Consider the following 19,066-nt stretch of genomic DNA (forward strand, 5'->3'; position numbering starts at 1 on the left):
GGTAGAATTTGTCTCCAAGTTATTGTATTTCTAGTAGGAGCTTTGTGATCCCTTAGTCACTTTCTCATTTTTCTTTGAGTCTTGGTACTACAAAGGCAATCAGTTCTTGAGCCTTAGAAGAGATTGATAGGTAAGGATACAGTGAGAAGAGGGTTTTTAAGATAAGGATTTCTCTTTTGAAAAAGAGCAAAACAAATTCTCTTCAGAGAGGAACAAACACCCTTTTTCCTCATGATTGTGAAATGGAATGTGATTTCTTTCTTAAAACTACTTTAAGCATTGAAATTAAATTTCCATAGATTTGGAGTTAGACCAAAGTGTTTTTGGTAGATTCACTGTATGTATGAAAGAAGACGTATTCATCTTGAACATTTTCAAATGACAAATAGCTTTAAGATTTGTTTCAAATGTAAAAAACAGCCTCTAAGGGCAAAGGGAAATTAAATGTACCAAAGTTTATCAAAATGTCCATCAAATATACATTTATAGGTTCAATATTCATACCATTAGCTATGAGCTTAGTAAATGAACATATCTTGTTATTGTCTTTTTCCTTTTTTATTAATAGATTATTTTTATCTATTGAGCAGAAAGGACAGAGTTCCCATATGATCCTTTCCTTCACCCCCCACACATACACAGTTTCCTTGTTATTAACATCTTGCATTGGTGTGTATATTTGTTACAACTGATGAGACTATGTTGATATGTTATTATTATTTAAAGTCCATAATCCACATTAGGGCTCACCCTTTGTGTTATACAGTTCTATAACTTTTGACAAATGCACAATGTCCTATTCCCACCATTGTAGTATTATGTAGAATAAATCCACCATCTGTTAAGTGCCCTGTGTTCCACTTACTCACCTCTCCTTCTTTCTCTCTGAATCCCTGGCAACCACTGATGTTTTTTACCATCTCCATAGTTTTGCCTTCCTCCAGAAAGTTATATAGTTGAAATGATACAGTATGCAGCATTTTCACTGACTTCTTTTACTCAGCAATAAACATTTAAGGTTTTTTCATGACTTGGTAGCTCATTTCTTTTTATTGCTGAATAATATTCCATTTCATGAATGTACCACTGCTTGATTATCCACTCACCTATTGATGGACATCTTAGTTGTTTCCAATTTTGGGAAATCATGAATAAAACTGCTATAAATATTCATATGCAGGTTTTTGTGTAGACATGTTTTCAACTCATTTAGGTAAATATCAAGGAGACCAATTGCGGTTTGTCTGGTAAGGCTGTGTAGCTTGGTAAGAAATCGTCCAGCTCTCTTCCAAAGTGGCTGTACCATTTTCCTTTCCTGTGAGCAATGTATGAGAATTCCTCCTGTTCTACATCCTAATCAGCATTTGATGTCAGTGTTTTAGATTTTTGCCATTCTAATTGTTGCATCACGGTATCACATTTTTAATTTGCAATTCTCTAATGACATATGATGTTGAGCATCCTTTAACATACTCATTTGCCATCTGTACACCTTTAGTGAAGTGTTCAGCACTTTGGCCCACTTTTAAATGAGGCTGTGTTTTATTGTTGAGTTTTAAGAGTTCTTTATAAATTTTAGATACAATTCCTTTACCAGATATTTGTTTTGTGAATATTTTCTTCCCACCTATGGCTTCTCTCTTCCATCTTATAAGGGATTGTCTATTTAAGACACAAAGAAGCAAATTTGCTTGGTTTCCTGGGGGTGCCCAGTTACAATGTTATGAAAGAGGAAGTCAGGGAAATTTCATTTTACTAAGAAAAGTTAAGTTCTCTTAACTCTGAGAACTTACAGAGAATTGTCACAGGAGGAATATCATCTGAACTTTCAAATGTTGTGGAATAAGTTGGACATCACGATCACGAGGCGATTGGTACCGTTTAAGAAGAGTTCCTGTACCGGCAAGACGTGTGTGCTCTTGCAAAGACCTGGTGCTCCTGAGTTTTCATCCTGAAACTCCCACCTTGCATTTTACTCCATTTTTTTTACTATCCTTCTCTCTGGACTTTTTGGTCTCCTGCATGTACATCTCTGTCTGAACCTCTCGCGTTTAATGCCCAGTGTGCCATTCTTAATCTTGAGCTTTATCAGGTAAGCTAAACCTCAGCTCTTAGCTCCATAATTTACAAGCTGTGTGAAGTTGTTGCCTTCTGGAAGCTTGTTTCCTGTGTCCTGGCCTCACAGGTTGTTGAAGTTAAATAGTATGTACCCAGCACTGGTGCCCAGAAAATGTGTGTTTTCGTCCCATCCTTTTTATTTTTCCTGTATGTTCTCCCTACCTTTAGAGTCTATGACCTTTTCTTGAGTCCAGTTGTCCTTGTTTGAGGCTGAGTATTTCTCCAAATAGTACCATGAGCAGTAACCCCCTTCCTTCCTCTCTCTGGATTCCTCTTTTTTAAGTGTCCTGTGGTCAGCCCCCGTGTGGTCTGTTCTGGTCTCATGGTAAAGCACCCACACAGACACAATTAACTGAGGTTATTTCTTGGACCTGCAGCTTCCCTTTCTCCTTTAGCTTTTGCTATTTCTAGCTTCTCTACCCTTTTTAGAGGCACTTAATACAGTTATATTAATAAGTATGTAGTGATGAGCTACTGTGTCCTTAGCACTGTGACATATTTGAGGGACTTACACAAAGTAAAGGATATGAGTCTTCCCTTCAAGATGATATTCTTGGAGAGACAAGATATATATGTAAAACAGACGCCGACATTAGATAGGATGTGTCTAAAGTTTAGGTGCAGTCAGAAAGTGAGGTGGTGATTTCATAGGAGTCACTGGATGTCACCCATGTGACCACTGCCCACAGTTGATCCCCAGGCTCTGACTAAGGGGTCACCTCCTGTTAAAGGAGTTCAGAGAGATGAACACAGGACTGGTGGTGAGGGACAGTGGAGAGAGGGAACATTCCATGTATGAGTGGAGTTGGTAGTAGGGGATCATTGGAGAGGAGCTGCTCTGAGGGGCAGAGGAGGCCTGAGCATGACACACAGGCTCCTGGGACAGGAGAACCTCCTCTTTCTCCGCCCCCCCCCCCCGCCCACTTTCTTCCTGTCTACTTGATGTTAGATTTATGGCCATGGACATATATCTAGTGAGGATTTTTTTATGAAATAAAATCATTAAATTTAATGTCAGTTTTTGCCATTGTTGTTAATTCACTAATTTTTTCAAGTACTATACCTTGGTGCAAAGAGGATTTAAGAAAGCTTATGAAGCTTATAAAATGTAAAAAAAATAAATGAATAAGGCAAACATGATGTTAGAAAACAAGGGTGGGAATATTTGGTGGAGCCAGGAGTCTAGTTAGAACACGAACTTCATGTTAGAGAGTTCACGACGTTCCTTGGAGATGCGCATGTCTGGGAACCAATAGAAAAAGTGACCATGACTGTTTACAAGATTTCCGGGAGTCCGTAGGTAACTATTGATCTGTGGTGCAGGAGTAAATTAACCTTTCCTGATACTAAGGCCATGGAAAGCTTTATCCTCAGGGTCATAATAGATCAAAGATTCAGAATTTAAAAACTTGACATTGACTTTTGTAAGAAATTCCTTGTAGGAAAGAAGGAGGAAACTATTTTAACCAGAAACCATTGTATTCAACTTCCTTACATCAAAATTATAGGGTTCCTTTCCTACTTGAATACACCAAAGAACCCTCCAAGATTTCTTTGTGATTCAAGGGAGGAGGGGGCCTTGTGACACTCTGAAAGGGAACATGAGACATCTTGACCCTCAATCTCAGACATATTTCCTCTCCTCCCTCGCCTTCTGTTGCGGGCTGATTGTCCCCACCCCCAGTTTATATGCTCAAATCCTAGGGCTCAGCACCTCAGAATGACCATATTTGTAGATAAGACCTTTAAAGAATAATTAAGTCAAAATGAGGTCATTAGGATGAGCTTAATCTAGTAGTACTAGATTAAGGTGTCCTAATAAGAGGTGATTAGGACACACAGGAAGATGCCCATCACATGCATATACAGGGATGACCACACGAGGACACAGCAAGAAGGCAGTCAGATGCAAGCCAGAGAGAGGCCTGAGAAGAAACTAGGCATGCCAAAACCTTCATCTTGGACTTCAGGTCTCCAGAACTGTAATGAAATTGATTTCTATTGTGTGAGCCACTGGTAGGTAGTTCTTTGTTATGCCAGCCCTAGCAAAGAAGTAAGCCTTCCAGTTGATCTTACCTGGCACTGCAAGATGCTCCTTAAGTTTATTTTGATTATGTCAGTTTTCTCTTAAAAAACTGAAAGTTTAAACTTCTTATTCTGGACTTCACAGCCTTTGAATATCTGGCCCCAATCTGCCTTCCCTCACTTAATCCACACTATATACACTTCTTATAGCAAAACTATCAGTATTCATGGCTTAGCTAATTCTACCTAGAACATTGAATTTATATCCTTGGAGACTTTTCCCATCCCTCAGTGTTCATCTCAAATACCCACTCATCTACAAAACCCTTGGTTATCTTAGCTAGCTAACATTTCTTCCTCTTCTGAATTCCTATAATATTCATCCTTATTTACTCACAAGTCTTATTCCTCCTATTGGAGGGTAAGATCATAGAAGGCACAAGTCACATTTTTATCCCTATGTATAAAGTTCCTAGCACAACACCTTCCAAAAAGAAGGTGCTTCATTCATTCATTCATTCATTCATTCATCCATATGTTGCCGTTAGTCACATATTAACCTGTTGAGAGATACAACAAAATAAAACAAACATGGTCTCTGCCCCATGGAGCTCACACTCCATTGTAGGTACAGACAAATGAGTAATCAAATAGTTACAGGTTGTTATTAGTGACTCAGTAGAGAATAATATTGTGGCCTGTTTCAGATTGCAAGCTCAGAAAAGGCCTACTGAGGAGGTGCCACTGAAGCTAAGACATGGAAAATCAGAAGAAACCAGTCCCATGAAGAGTGATAAGCAGGTGTTAGGCTCCCAGGGCAGGAGTGAGTTCGATACACTCCAGCCAGCGTCCTTAGAGCACAGTGAGCAGGAGGTGGTGTGGTCAGAGAGGAAGGTGTAGACCTTCCTGCAGGGCCTTGGGCAGGGCTTTGGGTGTTACTGGGCAGTCTCCAAAGAATTATGAGCAGGGAGATAGCATGACATATTTTAAAAATCTCTGCTACCCAGAGAACGAACTATTAGACTGAAAGCCTGGAGATGTATTAGGAGGTTATACTCCAAGTCACAAGTGGCAGGTCATGAACAATGGTGGTAGGAGTGGGAAGGGAGCCGACATTTTGGAGGCAGAGTTCACAGATGGGTAGGATGTGTGGAAGAAGATTACCCCAGATTTCTGTTTCCATCAACAATGGTTTTTTCCTTCTTCTTTGTTAATTGCAAAGTAGGACCTGATTGTTAAAAACAATCTTATACAACACACCCACACCCACACACACACACACACACACACATACACACACACACAATAGAAAAAGAAAAGCTCCCAACTTTGCTAAATTCCACTTGTCAGGGATAATCTCTTTAATAGTTATATTTAGTTAATAGTTACATAGTTAATATTTGAATATATATTCAAGTCTTCTCTTTAATAGTTGAATATATATATTTCTATGTACTTACTATGTATATGTACTTCATTGCTTTTGTATATATACATATATGTACATATGTAAGTATATAGGAATATGGGTGTGTGTAGTAAAAAAAGAAAAAGAATGTTATTTGAAACAAAAACTAACTGCAGCCTTTTCCACCTTCCCTGCACAAGGCCTCCATCCAGCTTAAGTAAACAGTGTTTCGGTGAGCATCCTGGGGAGGGAGGGGAAGGCAAAGGGGAGAGGACTGAATGTACATGGGTAGCCTGGGAGCCAAGGTCAGAAAATGAATGATGGGGGAACATCCAGGGGGCCTGGGCTGGAGGGGGACATCGTCTGGTGGAGGTGGTCAAGGAACTTTAGGACAGTGATGACTAATGTTCTGCACATTTGTCCGCTTTGTTGTACTCCTTCCTAACTTGTCATCAGACTGTTACACATGGCCGCTTTGAGCTAGTGGTGCTTTAGGGAATTAAGGATTAGCATTTACTGCCAGCAAGGCAGTCTTAGAAGAGGAGAGTGGGCCCAAGAGTGGACAGTCAAGCTGCAGAAAGGGCAAATGGAAGGGAAATACATCTTAATTCCTTTCCCTGCCCTATGGGTGAGGCATTCCCTTAGTTTGGAACTTGTATTCTTTTATTTGGGTAGTTAAACATTTTTTCATTCCAAAAGACTGGAATGCTTAGGGATATCCATCCATACAGCAGAATCCGATTGTGTGTGTAGGCAATACAGGGAATGTGTTTAACTGTGGATATAATTATCTATATCTATACAACTATGTATGCTGGAGATGCACAAGAAGGTTACATCTATAATTATCTATTTATATTTATAGCCGAACATGTTTCTAGAACATTCCTTACTAGGTTTCTCAAGATAGAATAAAATTCTTATGAGAAATTTCTGGGCTGTGAGTCATAGTTCTTTCATTATTTAAAACGTATCAGCATCCATGGCAAGGTATGGCAATGCTGGTAGGGGACAGGGAATTTCTGGAATTTCTGGATTTTCAGAGTCCTGTATGTCTCATAAGTAAGAGCTGGCAGAGTTGCTAGATGGCTTTTTAAGCTTAGGTCTTTCAATGATAACAACTGCAGTGTTTAATTATTCTGTATTTGAAAGGTCACTAGAAACCAAGAATTTAAAAAAAATAAGTGCTGAAACTGGAAAAAAAAGTTTAATCAATTTCCATTCAAACCAAGATCCCTTCTTGAATTTTTTTTTTTCCTCTGGGGAGGGTACGGGGCAGAGAGATGTTGTGGGGAACAAGGTAATTATTGTTTTTGTGAAACTCTTCAGTTTTGACTCTGACCTTTATCTTGTAATAGAAGGTAGAGCATTCTGTATTAAATGGAAGAAACCTGTGGTGAGGGTGTAGAGAAACTGTAATTAGGGAAGCTGAGATATGGCCCAACAGAGACCCCATATTGTCTAGGGAGGATCACTTAGAACGTATCAACTCTAAATAGGACAATAGGGTGACCTGCAGTGGAATTCCAAAGATCAGTGGTCCAGGGACATTTCATAAGCTTGAGAACTCTGTCTCACCAGCCTTGATCAAGACCACCCTCTCTCCTCCTAGCTTTATCCATTTGCTTCCCATTTGGCTTAGAAGAATACTGGCTTATGCACTTTCAGAAAAAAAAAATACAAGAAAACTTCAGGGTTGCTCAAGTGCATCCACAGTCACATCTTAACAAACATACCTACTTCCATGAGACCTGCACCTGGAGAAGGTGGGAGGAATATAGGAAGAGACATGGAAAGTTTTGAATCAAGTTCACCCTTTAGTATTTCCCAGGAACATTGTAATATGCATAAATTATAAAAGTGAGGTTCTCTTGGTTCTGTAGTTGACCTTGGGAAATTTCCCAAGAACCTAGGTGTTTTTTGAAATAAAGTACCCAGGGGTATTGTAAGGACTAATCAACTTTAAAGCTTTTCTGTAAGATTCACTTAATATATCACTGTTGCTTTCAACTTTATAGTGTATTGTTCTATGCCATGTATTTGCACACTGATACAAGCTGATTAGCTCATTTGTTTTGGTTTTCATGAAGATTCTTTCTCTATTTTCAATGAGATTCGTCACTCTCTAGGGAGCTACACAAAAGAATAGTTGCCTTGGGATAGCAAAATCTTCATGAAAACAATGATCTGGCAACTTTTCAGAAGGGAAAACCAAATAACCAAATGAACAATCTGTTTTTCCCTTTCCTTCAAACTCAATCAAAAGAATGATCCACAGTAAGCCTTCAGAAGGTGCTACCCCTAATCCCAACTGGGGAATTCCTTGGTTCTTTCCAGTAATTATGGTTTACCAAGAACTGCCCTTACTCTGCCCTATAATCTAGAGCATCTGCAACACCAGGCATGCTCAAGAAGTTGCCTTTCCTGCTCATTGACTTGTCTGCCTACCAAATTTGGGCAAGAGTAGCAAAGAAGCAGAGATCTCCTTTGGGACAGGGATGGTAACTTACTCATCTGTTCATCCCTAGGTTTGCCACGATGCCTGGTATGTTGTAAAGGCAGGCTGTCCACCTAGAGGTCCCAGCAGGATTGCCTTCAGGTTGATTGCAGTGGTTGTTACTCTAATGCATCTGGCCTAGGCTTTGGGAACATCTCTCTGGTTCTTTGGTAGAGGACACTGGGAATTAAAATACCAGGCTTCCTTTTGGGATTGACTTAGAGCTGGGGCGGAGAATCTCCAATGGCATGGCAGGGAAGTAGGAGTCATAATGGTGAGGCTTGCTGGTCTCCTAGCTGTGGTGGGATCAAGGGCCTACCGCCAGTGGCTACACTTGTGTTGAACGGAGCACCTGTAAGGATAGAACCCACAGGGGGAGAGGTCAGTGTCCATTCAGTGGAACAGGAGGCCCTGGGACACGAGGGAAAGGATAAGCCTTGGGGACTTGGAGCCCATTCAACAAAATTCAGGGACTGAGACCAAAGACACTGTGATTGTTACCCAGCATCGGCAGAGGGGGCCTGGGTTACAGCCGGGTGGTCACAATAACCATAGACCCCCAGGGGTCAAACAGCTGATCTGAAGAACAGACAGAGATGTCAGTCAGTTCCTAACAAGTCTGTACTTCTACCCTTTCAGTGAGAGCAAATAAGTTGATAGTTCCCGAGGGAAAATCAAGCTCTTGAGAAGAGATGCCATTTTCCCATGAGGTAGGTGTGTCTGAGTGAGTGTGTTCTCTATATGAAAGGTCTCTTTAGATTAGATCAGACATGCAGTTGGGGTTTGCGTAGGGGCAACCACAAGTGAGAGGCAGCTCACTTAGGTTTGTGTCTGAGTGGGCTGAACAAATGCGGGAGGTTGCAAGGAGCCCAGTGGGCTTCAGAACATCAGTTCCAGTCCCATATGAGTGGTTGGCTGACTGCCCACCAGCTGCTCTGTCTCTATGAAGCTCCACATTCAAATTTTGACAGTGTTCTCACATATAGGTCCTGTTTATGTAAGGAGTTTGATGAAACACCCCCACATTGCACTGTGCTTTTCTTTTATTACATACTGGGAGGGTATCCTTTCTTCCCCTTCCATGACTCAATACACAGAGCATAAAGCATGCTCTGTTCTCTGGGACCTGGATTTCTAAAATGGGATTGCCTCACACACACTGTCCATCATGCAGTGGGTGTTGCTCTGGCCAGCTCATCTACCTACCTGGTTTGCACTGCTGCAGGGCTGAGGGTTACTGATTAAAAATAAAACAAAATGAATATGAATGAGCCACTTACTTTTCCGGATAGATTTCTTCCATTCAGAAGCTCTCCTTTCTCTGTCCATTATCTTCATACCATCTTCCTCTTCTGTTAGCTGGAATGCATTGCTCAACAGACTTGTTACTCAAACATGAGATTTTGTTTTTGCTTCTTAATCATTTGCTTGAAGTGCTACCTATATTATCAGCAAGAAAAACAAAATTCATCTTTTGAGGCCCTCCTACTAAAATTGCTCAGGGAACTTCAGGGTTTACTTGGTGCAGAGGGACTCAGCCAGTCTTTTGAAGGCTAGCTGGAGCAGGTGCTGGAGCCTGGCCAGCCCTCGCCCGCCACCGCTCAGGATTGCTTCCTGCACAGCTCTCAAGCAGTGCCTGTGCACTGAAGCAGGGAGGCCCTCGGTGGTCTGGACACCTCCTTTTTCTGCTGTGGCTCTTCATCTGTTCTTGGTCCACAGGAATAAGGCTCTAGCAGAAAACTCTTCTGGTTCACGTACACAGACATCCTGGGGCACAAGCTAACCAACACCTAGAGGTTTCATTGTATCCTAACAACTGTTATCTATCTCAAAGACCAGAGCCAGCATTCCCCATCTTTCCTGGTGATGTTATCACCCAAACGGCAGCACCGTCTTTCAAAGCTGCTCAAAATTCAACAAGTCTTTTATAACCTTCTCCTATAAAAGTAGAACTTCATGGTGGCAGACAAAATGTAACTGTTCATAAAGCCATTTTATTTTCCTCCTGGTCACTTAGGAATACTTCACTCTTTAGCTCTCCTTGCATCTAGGTGGGACCTGTGATGAGATCTGCACAGAGAATGGCGGCCCTGTGCATTTCCTTTCCCAGGCCTTGCCATTCAGCCTTTCCTGTGAGATCTTCCATGTGCTCTTTCCCTTGTCTGCATGGTTGGAAGTAAAGGATCCCAAGATAGTAGAGCCTGTCCCTGAGCCACTGCCCAGAGGAGAAACATCCAGGAGAGTGGCCAACCTTCCCTGGACCTTTTGAGCAGCAGAAGTAAATTTTTACTGTGTGAGTTCTTGGGATTTAGGGGTCTCTCTGTTACTGTGGATGAGCCTACTCTTCCCTTAACTAATACACTTATTATTCAAGGCAATTTGCCTTCCTGGACAATGTCATTCAACTTATCTTTTATAACCAAGACGCCTTTTACACATATACACCCTGAACAGAAAGGTTTGCTTCAGGTGGACTTGCTTACAGACTCCTAGACATTAAAGAAGTTGGGCATTTCTAGTACTGCACCTGTATCAGTCAGCTCTACTAAGTTATGCTATGGTAACAAATGACACTGAAATCCAAGTGGCTTCCTTCAATAAAGGTTTATTTCTTGCTCAAGTTACATTTCCATCACTGGCCAATTGAGGCTCCGCTCTACATTCTCTTCACTGTAGGACCCAGAAAGCCTCTATATGGAACCTTGCCTGGCTCAGGAAGAGGGAAATCGAGCCCAGGGAACCACGTGCTGGCTCTTAAAGCTTCTGCTGTGAGTGACAGACATCATTTCTGCCTGCACTTAATGGACCAAAGGATGTTACATGGCTAAACCTGATGCCATGAAGGGTGGTATATAATCTGAGGCCCTGTGATGTGCTGTGTGCAGCAGATCTTTCCAAATAACCCATTTCACCTACTTCATAGAAAGGGTGAGTGAGGATGGCTCACAACTCTTATTCCCCATCTACCTCAGCCTGTCATGCAGCTTCAGCTTTGCTGAGGAGTGGGATGAATCTGTTTGCATGTTATTTACTAGCAGGAAACCTGAAAGTGTGACAATTTCTGAGATCAATACAGACAAATTTAGGTAGATTCTAGCGAAAGACTTTTTTTTCCACTCCCTATTCCTCAGTGGGCCATGCGGAAAGGAAGTCCTGCCAGCACTTTCATCCTTTCTGGGAAGTACCTAACAGGGGGTTTCTGTGTTTCTTTCTATTTCTTGAATGTTTCTTTCCACTGGAGGAGGAGGAGCCAACCTTAAAGGAGAAAATCTGATGCCCCCTGGGCTGGGTTCTGTCTTAGAGGGTAGGGTTTGCTTTAAAAGCAGGGAAGAGGCTAGAAGAGACTTGGCACTCTCTCCTCTTTACTGACTCGACATAGGTAGTTGACGACAGTGTGTTCCCTCCTCCTTCTCTTGTACAGAGTTGCAGCTGGACCTGGGCTTGGAGCTTACTGTGCAACTGGGTCAGGGCTGGGAGCTTACTTTCTGGATCTGGCCCTGCCCATCTTTCTGACCTCACTTCCTGTCACTGTTTCCTTCTACCCTGTTTTTTTTCGTTTTTCCCTAGAACATGTTAGGCTGGTCCCTGTCTCTGAGCATTGGGCCATGCTACCACATCTCTCTGTTTTATTTCCCTCACAGTACTTCTCACCGTCTAAAATTTTCTTTTTTAAATTTGTTGACATAATGTATTCATTTTCTAGGGCTACCAGAACAAAGTACCAGAAATTGGGTGCCTTAAGCAGCAGAAATGTACTTTTTCATAATTCTGGATGCTGGAGGTCCAAGATCAAGGTGTCAGTAGGGTTGGTTTCTTCTGAGGCCAATCTCGCTGACTTGTAGATGGCCATGTTCTCCATGTCTTCACATGGTCTGCCCTCTGCACGTGTCTGTGTTCTAATCTCTCTCCTTATAAGGACAATAGTCATATTAGATTAGGGCCCAAGCTAATGACCTCTTTTTAACTGAACCACCTCTTTAAAGACCCTATCTTCAAATACAGTCACATTCTAAGGTTCTAGGGGTTGGGACTTGAACATATGGGGTTTTTTGGGAGACACATTCATCCTATAACATATAGTTTATGTTCTGCCTACCAAAATGTAAATCCCATGGTAGAAGGGATCTTATCTGTTGTATTTGATGCTATATTCAAAGTACTTAGACTGGTACCTGATATGCAGTTGGTACTCAATAAATGAAGAAACTTGGAGAGTTTAGATATCTATAGGATTTAAATAGTTTGTATATCTATCTATAGGACTGACTGATAATATTATGAATACTATGTCCTCAACTTCAGGGAAAAGTCTTGGATGATTTCTAGCTTAGATGATTGAATGAGTAGTGGTTCCCCCCCAACATGACAGGAAACACAAGAAAAAGACCCAGGTTTTGAGGAAAAACTTTTTCTGTTAGAGATACTTAGAATATATTCAAGAGGAAGAGTTAAGAACACCTTCAGCTATATGGCATGGAAAACAGTAGAGAGATCTTGGTCAAACACATAGATTGGAGATAATTAGTGCTTAGCAAGTAGTAAAATGAGGATGGCAAATGAGATCATTCAGAAAGAAGATGCATTGTATAGGCAGAGACATAATATAGAAGCAAAGAAAATACTAATGTGCAAATGTTGGGTAGAGAAAGCAAAGTCTGAGAAGTGGTAAGATACAGGAGAAGAGCAAGAAGTGAGGTATCATAGAATCGAAGGAGGAAAAATGGAAAGGAATGGACACCTGTGTCAAGGGATAAGGGGAAGTGTTTCTCAAAGGCTGTTCCAAGGAATAATCACTGCAAGAATCGCTATTTGGAAAAGGATTCAGTGGTCAACTAAGTGTGAGAAATGCTGAAATCTACATATTTCTCTTATAGAATCACAAAAAATTTAGCATCAATGTCTCTGAGAAGTCTTGCTGTAAAGAATTTTAATTTCCACAGTAAAGTTTCCAAAGCCATTTGACCATGAATCTCTCCCCTTTCTTATATAACTATTATTAATAATAACACACAAAATTAGAGTCCCAAAGAACACTTTCTGGGAAACAGTGTGATAGCACAATCAATGAGATAAGCACTGAAAACATTCCACTGCAGTTGACGATTAAGGAGTTTTGTTGCAGAGGTGAGTGATGATGATGACGATATAGGAGAGGTTAAATCATGGGGGACTGAGGAGGTGAGAGAGATGCCAGAAAGGAGAGGTAGAATGTGGTGAAGATGACCAGCCACAGCTGCACTCTACAGAGATAGCTATGGGGCGGAGGCACTTGGATTCTTCTAGAGTCATTCATAGCTTGGGACAGTTTGCATTTTAAGGGTTATTCATTGCTGAGAATGTGGAAATACAGATTTCTGTGGGCCTCCACTGCACTGGTTCTGAGGTCAGAGTTGGTGTGCAAATTCACACTTGGACTGCCTGGCAGAGGTCCTCATTATGAGGAGTCTGTCCTCCAGGACTTATATCCAGTGTAATTTCAAGGAAACCATGCTGACCATCTACTCTGAATCCTTTCAAATGTTGCATCCACCCTTTGGGGTTTTCTGCAGGCTCAGACAGGGGTGGGGAGGGAAGCAGGACTACCTGTAAGTCATTTTTTATTGTCCTGTGGAGTGAATGGAGACAAGGTGTTGAAGATGGAGAATAGGAGCTATTTGAGGCATTGTGTGTTGAGCTGAAGATTAAGCAGAGAGTAAACGAAATACCAGGGGCAGGGGCCGAGCTTGGTGAGGGGCCAGGAGTCACTTCCAAAATCACTAAACCAAGGATGTAACATGAGAGGATTAGTAGATCATATGTATTCCTGATATAAGAGAGAATGGCCAGATATGGAGGGGGTGAAAAGTGAGGTCTAGTTACTAGGGTGAAGGAAAAAGAAGTCTGGTTACATGGCATATAGTATATGGTTGCTGTGGTATTAACAGTGTGCCTCCTTTTTGCAGAAGCAATACAATTAAAAAGTAAACCTAAACATTGATGCTTTGGAGAATTTACTCCCAGCAGTTTCTAACTGGCAAGGCAGTCTTGAACAATTTCTTAAAGTCTACAGCACTCTATCTTCTCATCTGTAAAAATTAAGCAGTTGGGTCAAGTGGTTCTCTGTATTTTCTGGTACTCTGTGCTTCTACAGCATTTATTCTCTCCTCCTTCAGATTCCTGTTCTCCTCCCCCAATCCCCGGCATCCCCTTTAGGGTCCCAAATCACACCAAAGGGGTCCACTGCTATCATACAAGCCCAGCCTTGCATATTTGTTTAATTTGTAACATTTAGGATTAAAGTAACTGCAGACATTTGGAGGGAGACAACTCGTACACTGCTGGAGTTCAATGAGTGACTTCACTTCTCTGGAATGGCACATGACTGCTTTGTTTATATTTTGTTTTTTTGTTTTGTTACCAGGCAGTCGGTATGGATTCCACTGAAATACCAACCATCAGTTGGGTTTTGTGTCTCATCACACTGGCAGAGAGAAGAGAACAGTGGCTGCTTTGAAGGTTGAAAGGAAGGCAAAGAGTGCTGGTGGAGAAACCAGGTGGCAGTGGTGGAGAGAGCAGTGCAGAGAGAAGGTCATGGTAGTGCTGGGAAGGAATAGAGAGACTTTTCTTCTTGTTAAGGGCAGCAGAGGGAAGAATTCAGCTCATGACTGTACACAGGCATCTGGCTTCAGAAATAGCAGATCGTGGGGTCCACTCCTTCAGAATGGTGAGTTTCATTAACATTCTTGTTTGTCTGATGTGGACATGGACTACCTAGTGTGTATTCCATGATCATTTCTAGGTGGGAGCAGGCCTAGTCAAAGTGAGGTGTCCCAAAGCAGTCCTGAGGACTACAGACTTTTCTTTGTGAAGCTCAGATCGGAGGGTTTGGATGAGGTAATGAAGGTTGTTTTCTTTGTTTTTCTTTTGAAGTAGGAGAATTGACTGAAGTATGCAAATTATTTTCTTCTCATTTCTTTACTACCACACATTTAACGTGTCAATGACCTGCTTATTTTTGTTCATTGACTGGCTCAATACAGAAACGATATCCTACAGGAAGGAGGGGCGGAGCCATAATTAGCAAATGTAAAACATTACTTAAGGCCATGATGTTGCTCATCTTAGAATAGGCATTTCTCTACATGATACCCACACATCCTTTCCGCCTCCATTCAGTAATTTATAATAATTCAGGACATGTGACCTTGTGCACTTGCTCCCCTCTCTTCCCTGTACCCCATTCCCTTCCTTCTAACAAGCTGAATTAATTAAGGTGTGAGGGTAGAGGGTGTCTACCTTCACCCTAATTTGCCACCTCTGAATCAGACCTTATTTGAAAAGAGAAAATTCAAGTCCTAACTTCAAATGTATACCAACAGATTGCTTTCACTGCTACCGTTATATGCAAAACGGAAGCAGACATCATCTCAGAGGTCCTTTGTAACTCTGCAAAGATGGAGCACAGAGAATACAATTTGAGAGTGCAGTTCAAGTTGTACTTTTCAGAATCTGACCTCCTTTCTAATTTTATTATTTTCCATCTGTTCAGCACCATGTCTAGTCAACTGTTAAATTTAGTGATGCTTTCTTTCTGTCATGAAATAAAGCCAGAGAAAACTTTTTTCCCCCTTGTGGAAATGCTTAAAGAAATGGAAGAATTTAGGGACAATGTCACAAGAAATGATTCCTAGTCAAGTCTGGCTACTGACTGCTGTCAAAGAAGGCTTCGGATAGCTTAATTTAACTTCCAAGTGTATCCATGAGGGAGTGGGAAGAATCACTTAATTCCAGACAAATTCAGTGTGTTCTACAGGTATGTCATCATCTAAATCTCATGTATAAGTACTTTTCCACTTAATAATTGATACCAGTTACTTCAAGACTGGTATCCCATGTTAGAAATTAAAAATTCTGAAATTTAAATAAATAAGATAAGGACAGAGAAATATCTAGAAGCTTATGAAGAAAGTTTTTTAAAAACTTGCTTATTATCTTTAATTCAGCTGCTTAGAATCCATTACTGTTCTCAAACTGAAAAAAAAAAAACTCTTCTGCTATTTTGCTCCCTTTTCTATTCTTTTTTCTTTTTCTTTCTTTTCTTGTGCCTGCATTGAAAATTATTCAGTGGACAATAGTCTGCTTACCTCTTTCTGGACACAAAGGAATCATGCCCTCATGTGTAGAAAAAAGTGCTGGTGCAGAGGAAGGGAATTCAGTCAGGGCCTCAAGATTCCAAAGGACACCCCAGATTGCCTCTTATTGGTTGTGAGACTTTAGGTGAACCATTTAACTTTCCTGAGGTTTATTTCATCATCCATAAAATCAAGGTAATAATACTTACTACACAAATTTCTTATGAGGATTATACATAAATGCTTGTGAAAAATACCTTACCGGGTAGAGGGCTCCTCAGTTCTTAATTAATCAGATTTAGAAACCGAAATAGACATGTGTTCAGTTTTATAGGGTCCTGTAAGGCAGGCTCACACTGCTGCATTTTCCTGAAATGCCTTGTTTTAAATCACGGGCAATGTTCTTTAATGTCTAAATACTCTGTGTGGGTGTAATTACTTGTTAACACCTGGTTCATTTCTTTGTTACTAGTTTCTGGCTAATTTTGAGAGGGTGAAATTTTTTGTCCTCCTGGCAGCATTTTTTTTTTGTTTTGATGCGTTTTGTTAGATGTCTGTCAGATACCTTTCCCCCAAGTGCTGACATTTATTTTAGTTTGGCAGTGTGATGCTGTAGTAAGATTAGAACTCTTCAGGGAGTAAATAAATGTCAGTCCTCAAATGGAAACCTGTGTAGGTTGAAGAAAAGAAAACTTCAAGATTCTCAGACAGTCATGCTATTAGAAACAGTAGGCTCCTTAATAGCAAAAGGGCCTTTACATAAGAATCTACAGGTGATGTAGGGAAAAACTACTGAAAAACCTCACAAAGCAATATTTTCCAAGACTGTAAATTATCTGCAAAATGTACTAGGAACAATTAAATTACAGTTGATAACTCCCTGTTATCCCTTAAGATCTCAGATGTCAGGATAAAGATGAAGGTCAGAAACCCAGATGGTGCTCATATTACTAAGGCATTAGCTCTAGCACCAGCTAGTAAGTATCCATTAAACTTTGTTCGGACATGTCAGGCTGTTTTATTTAAAGACAAACACCTTCAAGAGGATTTTGCTAAGTTCACTGTTAGGTGCCTTCTACTGGAGTTTATTTTCAAATGTTGTTGCACTTGAATTGGCTTTAAGTAGTTCTTAGCAAGTCTTTGATCTGACCATGGCTTCTCTCACCATTTGAAGATTGACTCTGAGAATGAGCCGATTTCTATTCAGGGGTCATAGACAGCATTGACTATTTCCATTACTAGGTAAGACATTTAGGCTTTGAGGAAGAAGTGGACTTGTCCCAGTTCTGGCAAAGTTTTCTTTAGGCACATTAGCTCCTGCTGGAACTTCTTCTCTGACAAATACAAGCATTGTCTGAAATTCCAGACCTTGGCCTTATTCCTTTCCTCTGAGGTTGACCTTTAGAGCAAGTGATACCTAGAATATGTGTGTGTGTGTGTGTGTGTGTGTCTAGGGAAACGGGTATGACAGACCACATTCCATATGTTTTCTCAGAAAGTCATCAGGAGAAATCAGCCCTAGTTGCACATGTTGATAACCTGCTTGTCAGCATGTCCTTTACTGGCTTTTCACCTTGGTCTTATTGTCCTCACTCTCTCTGGGATCACTTCCCAAATAAGCGACCCACACACTAGCACTTCTGCTTTTGTGTAACCCAAACTAAGAACCATTGAAAAATAACTGCTTGGGGAATGAAAGTCCAACACAAAAATGTGTCCATACTACTTGAAAACAAACAAACAAACAAACAAACAAACAAAAATCCACATTTTTGTAAGAGGAAAAGTCATAAATGACCCAAAAAACAAATGAGCCCTGGGCAGTTGTCAAATCATGCACACACATACACACACTTCCCACAGGAAGAGTGGTCGACAAGTGGAAAATAACGAGTTAAAAGCAAGGAACTTGCTGATGCACAAAGCCAGAACATATAAATTATCAATCAGTTATAGATAATAAATGAGAATTTGTGGTGAACCACAGTCAAGAATAAGATGGAGCAAAAGAAAGAAGATGCAATGGAAATGGGGGACCAGGATGTGCTAACACTATCAGACTTTGGTATGTGCAATGAGATAGTGTGTGTGCTTTATAAACTGTTAGCTGAAATTCATACTCAAGGTATTGTTGTCCACAGACTGCGTAAAGGAATGGTTGTCAGTGAGGCAAATGACCCTGGGGGGTTTACATTGCACTTGAAGCCTTCTGGGTCTTTTCACCTGAACCACACAGAGCTTTCTCGTCTTTGGCAAGCCAATTAACTTCTCTGGGTATGTGTTTCCTTGCTAGTTCATTGGGTCTTGTGAACTCACAGTTTATAGTGGATATGAAAAGATAGAAAAATATAAAATTGTGTGCAAATGTAAGAGTTTATTATTGTAAAAAAATGGTAGGATCTGAGAGTTAATGTTTACTACTCAGATTCTTTTGGGCTCCGAGGATATCAAGTATACCTCAAAAGTGTAGAACTTTGCCAAGTCCCAAGTTCTCTGGGTGATAGGTCCCTCACAGGGTACACGTATCTTAGTTTATTTATTCACTTATAATTCTTACACAATTTAATATATGATTTGAAGAATCTAATGTCTGATTTCCTTTTCTTACAATAAGCCCCAACCACAAGCATTCCTCCATCTCAGGGTGGCTTCACAAAGTAATAGTTTGTACCCCTGGAAATCCTACAGAGCTCTGAGTTATCCCAGGTGCTCCAAAGGAAGCATGTTGCCAATGTCTCTTAATGGAATCTAATTCTCCTAGATTCTTCTAGGATATCCTTGATTATGGATTCCTTTAATATGCTTAGAAATGTGTAATGGACTATGCAATGGGATTATGAAAGAGTTCCTTTTCTCAATAAGTTTATAGTCTAGCTAGAGAAATAGGGAATAAAAATGTGCCAATGA

General features: G+C 40.7%; 1 protein-coding gene across 20 annotated transcripts in view; it reads left to right on the top strand.

The window, feature by feature from the left end:
• LOC118971592 (uncharacterized) overlaps positions 1 to 19,066 on the top strand; it is a 411,068-nt gene that overhangs the window by 26,176 nt on the left and 365,826 nt on the right. For all 20 annotated transcript variants that reach the window (XR_012122776.1, XR_012122777.1, XR_012122771.1 and 17 more), the window contains exon 2: positions 14,449 to 14,751. The gene's annotated coding sequence lies outside the window, so the exon portion shown is untranslated. The remainder of the gene's footprint in view (positions 1 to 14,448; positions 14,752 to 19,066) is intronic.

This window comes from Manis javanica, chromosome 11 (assembly GCF_040802235.1).
Source record: "Manis javanica isolate MJ-LG chromosome 11, MJ_LKY, whole genome shotgun sequence".
In the NCBI taxonomy this organism is placed as follows: domain Eukaryota; kingdom Metazoa; phylum Chordata; class Mammalia; order Pholidota; family Manidae; genus Manis; species Manis javanica.